The following is a 6,239-nucleotide window of genomic DNA, read 5'->3' on the forward strand; positions in this document are numbered from 1 at the left end:
AATTCAAATTTCCTACTGTACATATTTCCATTTCTCTATAGACATATGTGCGTACAAAGTGTTATATCTGTAATGTTCCAAAGTATTTTTGAAAAGGTTGATAGGAAAGAAACAACTCTGACGAGAGATTTGGACTACAGATGCGTGAAAAAGGCTTCCGGGTGTCCGAAACCTGTTCCACGATACACGAGTTTTTAACTCTTCCTCTTCCGTCCACAACCCCCTGTATCAACCCCTCGCACTCCTGCCCTACTAACCTTCCGACAAGGAATTAACAGTCTCTCAAGATATAATATAATTTATCGTTATATCGCTAGCTTATTTCTTTACACGTTCGATTCATTTAGTTGAGACTCTCGCGTCAAAACAGTTGCTTACGAGTGTATCAATATTTTCAGTTATGAACATATCGGAACGAGAATTTGTATCAATAGGAATTACATGTTTCACTTTATCGTTAAAAGGATATTCTTCGGGAAATTTATCAACGATAGAAAAGTTTGCATTCGATTGCATAAATAGGATAGCATTGACACGATACGCGGTTGAAACCACATTGATGTCGATATATCGATTATTGTATTATTGTTAAAAGTATTATTGTTAAAATCACGTTCGAATAAATTAATACAGATAATATAAATTCGCATACTCGTTATCTGGACACACGCTTAATGTCCAATTTCTGCAATAAATAACTTGCATCGATAAGCTGTTTAGTACAAGAAGATGCAAACATAGTCAAAATTAACGTTATTTATTCTTTTTAATTAGTAGAATTGATATCGTTTTCACGTAGAATGAAAAGTATAGGGAGTTTAAGGTAGGGGTTTATCACGAGCGTATCAATCGATGTTCGTATGTCAAGATATTAAAAGAGGAGAAAAATATGACGATCGAAAAGTACGCGAGCTTCGAGTTTCGTAAAAACAAAGCCTCTTAAAATTTATAGTACAATCAAAAAGTCCTTATTATTCGCTCAGTCGAGCTGCCATCCTTTGTTTTTGCTACTCGCCTTTCCTTATCACGTCATAATTTATCCGACGTGATCCTCACCCCCGCTTCACCTCTCCGTTACTGTAACGACCCTTCTGCCTCCTCTCTTTCTTTCCTTCCTGGTCTATTGTCCTTTTCAGGAGATTATCAAAAGACCGAAATCCTCGTCTTGGGCACGCGAAACTCTCGACAATCTCATAACCGTTCCAACACTGAAAACTATCAACGATCTATACAACGATACGATGGAAAAGAAATTTCCTAGTATTTTTCCAATCTGGAAAGAATTATTTATGAAGCAGCGTTTTTCATTTTTATCCGTATTTTAATGTCAGCATCTTTCGTTATTCAGCTTCGAACGCCTGACATATACGTATGTATATTGGAATTTGTAAATGCGATTGTCTCGTAGAAACGAACCAAGCTGACCCGAAACGTTCAGATTCTTAACGATTGCTTCTTGGCGCACGTAAGGGTTAAAGAACTATAATAGAATATAGCGAAAGGTCGACAGGATCGATTAGCAGTCTGTGAAAGGCTCATTTGCGCGAGGAATCGACGGAATCGAGCGAACGAAAGACGGATCGAGCGTTTTGCCCGCGGACGCGTTAGTTCCTGGCTGGGCGTTGGGACAGCCAACGTTCCAGGATGTTCGGTGGATAATCGAAAAGCCAAGCGACGGGAAAATTGCGACTGGAGGGTGACCAATCGTCCGTGAAAATTGAAAAACTATTTCGATCGGCACCGGATGAAGGAGCATCAAAGTTGCCAGGGCTCGCGTGCGTAACCGCTAATGTCGATCGATAGCTAATGGTGTTCCGACGCTCTATGGCGTTTCTGGTTACCCATTAGCGTCATTTGTTAGCTACAGATAAAACTGGCGACGATTAATCACTGGTTAAATAAGCGAATCGCTGCTTCGTTCCGGATGAAATTTAACGACAAACGGCTAACTAATTGCCGTGCAATTAAATCAATAAACTGCCTGCTCTGGCTGACCCTCTCCTCTCCTCACCCCCGACGCGTAAACCCTCTGTAATTTTATTCCAATTGATCGTGCATTTCCTTTGTCTTTTCGGTGCTTTCGAATTTCACCCGTGTATATGTACCTATGCATATACGTATAGCGCGTTAGCTGTCGCGCGAAATGTCTATACTCTGCCGCGAGCTAAAATAGATTGAAATACGTTATAGCGTAACGTTTCATTTTTGCAAACATATTACGTTTAAGAAAAAATATTTCACGGAATTGGAATATTTAACTTATATATTTGTTTACGTCATATTCTTTTTACACTTATTCGCATCGTGTTCCAAGAAACTATCGTTCCTTAGTAGTTTAAAAAACAGTACGAATTTCTAATAAACTTCTATGTAAGTATACAATAAGAGATGGTAAGTGAAATGGTAATTCTAATTACCTGAAATGGTAACTGAATGTCCTCGAAAGGACCGAGGGTTACCGGTTAAGGGATGAAAGGAGAGGGACAGCAGCTGTTCGAGATCGAACCCTCGACAAAGATTTTCGGTGGCGATCCTTTTTCAAGGGACGATGGTCAACACCGTGTTTTGCATACCGGTCAAACGCGTTGGTACGTGCATCGACGAACACCGAACGCGTTTCGTGTACGCATTTATATCGTGATCGCGACATACCCGGTTTCAGTATCGCCTCGTCCTTTCGAAGAGTGAGTTTAATTATAAGCCGAACAGTTAGTCCCCGTAAATAATGTGACGATGCGTCCCGCGAGTGCTTGTGCAGCGTATGTTCCCCACGGGACATTAATTTTGCCACGATCGATAGTTACCCGACATTTTCGAGTAATTTTCAAGTGTGTTTTTTTCTTTAGCCCTTTTAAATTCGATTTCGTGAGTTGTTATCTCGTTAAACGATACCTAGATATATCGTTGTTGTCAGTAAAATTAATTTTAAAGTTTACTCTGTTATATTTTCGTTGCAAAAGCATCATAAAATATGCGTGTTTATTATAGTATTGTATCTATAGCATGGCGACTGATGACGTTATAGCCAAGTGGCGTCGTGTGAATAGCAACTGCTAATACACATAATAATTCTAATAATTATCTGATTCTTCGTTTATCTAGTCACTTGTTATTTCCATTTATTTTTCGAACATTCAAAATTATTTAACGAGTAAAATGAGTTTCCAAAATGGGAACCATAGTAGATCTGTTTAGGTTCTATTTGTTTAATCGCGAACTGAAGCGTAGGTGTACCTCGATATGTATTCACATATGTATGTCCCTAAAGAAAAGACATAACGGAAGATGAGTTCGATAGATTTCTCCGATTGTCGATCGTGTTCTTTTATAAGCAGCGGTTTCCCGGCGAGTTTTTGCGCGCAGGAAAGTCTCGATACGAGAAGGGGTGGAAAAACGGAAAAGAGAGAAAAGCAGCAGCGGCTCGCGATTTCTTGCATACCATTCGCATTACTGGCTCCATCCTCTCGAGCTCTGTAACATCGAGTCTCATTTGCTTTTCCTTTCGTGCTTTCCACCCCTTCGCTTCCCACCGCCCTCTTTTTCCTTCCCATTCTACCGGTCTCGCCTCTTTCCGCTTTCCGCGTTCAAGCAATAAAAACAACAGCGAACGTTTTCTAGGTCTGGAGAAACCTTCGAGGAAAATACGATCCCAGTCGATCGATACTCGCTGCAGTAAGAGAAAGAATAAGAGAAAAAGGAAAGCTTCTCCGATGGACTAGAGAGTGAAAGGGATCCACCGATGGTTTTCGAATATCTATACGACCATCGATCGCATTAACTCGGCGAGCTTTCACGAGGAAGGAAAATTGGTCCTGTTTCGTTTCATCGTTAATGGATTGTCCTTTGCTAGGATTTTACATTGGTTGAAATAAAGATGCTTAGTTTTTCGACCCTTGTTAGTCTTTTAACTCTACGGTGAATGCTTTATCTTATAGCGATGCTTATCGCTTGCAATTTTCGCCCCTGTTCTTCTTATAGCTAATTAGATTCATAAAAATAGCAAATAGTATAATGGTAATCAATAAATGGTTAATAGCAATGTTTTGGTAGGACAAAAATGCAAAAAATACTAGTAGCGGAGAAGGTAATATTTCGAAAAATAAATTAACGTGAAATCATTCCATTAATGATTATCGTTTGATAATCCTGTTTTTCATTTTTCAGGCATAACAATGGCAGACATTTTGATCGTCCATTGCCATCGTTCAATCCCACGAACTGCCCTAGGGGAGTGGACGAGGATACTCACCCCCATTTCGATTACCCTCGAAAATATTTCCAGCCATTTTTCGCCCCACCAACGAGTCTAAGGGTGTGCAAGAGAAAGCGGAGGTAGAAACAATGGAAAAAGTACCGCCATCTTTAATTCCGTCCCCGACCACCTCCACTTCGTAGGCAGCCTACGCTCCCAGTCTTCGAGGCGAAGAAAGAAAATGCTAAGATCGATAAATTCTTCTTCTTAAGACTGTCTTTTACGTCCAACGGGACGAAGCTATATCTCAAGGCTAATTCTGCGACTGCAGCAAGAGTATTCCTTACCTAGCTTAGCAGTAATCTTTTTCAGGACGCGTCCGTAGTTTTTCAAATAAATATACAATTGAGTAAATTAGTATGCGATTAATCAGTATTCCAGAAGCAGAAAGAATGTATACATGATAGTTTTAGCTTTATTTTTAGTAAACAGTTGGTCTATTCCTTATTTAGCATTGCAGTAAATCATTTAAAACGTGCCTATAGCTCTTAAGACACATATAATTATACGCATTGGTATTAGGTAAATTAGAATTTAAAAGATGAAAAGAAAGGAAATAGTTATTTGAATGTAACATATAAAAAAATACTTATAGTTCGCATAGTTGTGCAATAAATGACGAATGATAAATATAGCTGGACTCGTAATAAATAAGCAAAAATTAACAAAATATCCACCCTCGAAGGGAAGTTTCGAACAAAAAATTAAGAAACACAAATCGAATATATCGTCGTTTGACAAAGACACGATTCGGTATTCTGTATACGTCAATCCCTTTAAATTGGTAGTTACCAGAAGCCAGAAAAGAGGATCGCAACAGGCACCTTCGTTTCCAACACGACTCGAATCAAAAATATACTTACTTACAAACGATAAATCACAACTCTCGGTATATGTTCGCAAGATAATAATCTATATATATATATATATATTTGTAATGCAGGCGATTAATACCAAGAAACACAAGTATTAAAAGTCAAATCAAATTAAATCGATCTAATTATTCCATGCCTTGAGCGCGGTGTGCGTCGAGTATTCATATGCAGCATGTTTTCCATGACGTTCCGAATATGGGAACAGTCCTGTCATCTCTATCCCTGATTTCTGAACCTTTTAAAGACCTGCCTTTCCAACGCTATACCGACCATAGCTCTAAGCACAGAATCGATGACGAATGGAACAACCGACTGGAAAACCATCGTCGGCTACAGATAACTCGCATTAAAATATCTTGCTATCGGCAGTTCGTTTACTGTGTTTATTATTGTGCGATATTAAAATTTGTTTGCGCAGCGAACGAGACTGCAGCTCCTTGCGTATAATATAATAAATAGACAAACGTATATCAATTATGATAGCACGAATAAGAAATATTTATGTAGAATACATAAGATTTCTAATCTGAGTTCTTCTCATTTATTCTTAGCAGCATCTTCTAACAGTCAGATATCCTTGACATTCGCGCCAACATAGAGGAAGAAAGGCAAATACAGTAGTCGGACGTGCGTCCCATTCGCGCAAAATCGCCACCACTTTCTAATAGCCGTTTACATATTCCGTTCATATTTCCCAAAATATTGCTGTCTCTTTCTAATTGCCGAACGTTCGCTTTGCGCTATATCAATGTCCCTGTCTGATGCTGCCCGTACTGACGACGATGCGGTGTGACATAAGCGGACGGCAGTGCTGTAGAAGGAGGATCTCTAATTGTTCATATTCCGGGTGTTTAAAATCGATAAGGATATTTATAGTTTAACTAGTGGTATACCGATTACCATAAATATTGCAAAAAACGCGACTATTATTAATAGCATTACATTTTATGGAAATGCTTCTACGATAAATACATTCAACAAATGAGTATGACTGACACGTACGAATTATGTAAGCTGGGACAGGATTACGTTTATTAATGCGTTTATGTTCTGCGTAATACAGCAGGTTGAGTGTGCGTATAACTGTAAAATTAGCTTTAATTGTAAAGAAT

The 6,239-nt window shown here is 38.8% G+C and overlaps 1 long non-coding RNA gene across 1 annotated transcript; it reads left to right on the forward strand.

The window, feature by feature from the left end:
- Positions 1-2,684: 2,684 nt before the first annotated feature.
- On the forward strand, positions 2,685-5,662 carry LOC122575282. Its single transcript, XR_006319378.1, has 3 exons — positions 2,685-2,828; positions 3,619-4,084; positions 4,165-5,662. It is a non-coding gene; the product is annotated as an uncharacterized LOC122575282 (long non-coding RNA).
- Positions 5,663-6,239: the final 577 nt, after the last annotated feature.

This window comes from Bombus pyrosoma, linkage group LG14 (genome assembly GCF_014825855.1).
Source record: "Bombus pyrosoma isolate SC7728 linkage group LG14, ASM1482585v1, whole genome shotgun sequence".
Lineage (NCBI taxonomy): Eukaryota > Metazoa > Arthropoda > Insecta > Hymenoptera > Apidae > Bombus > Bombus pyrosoma.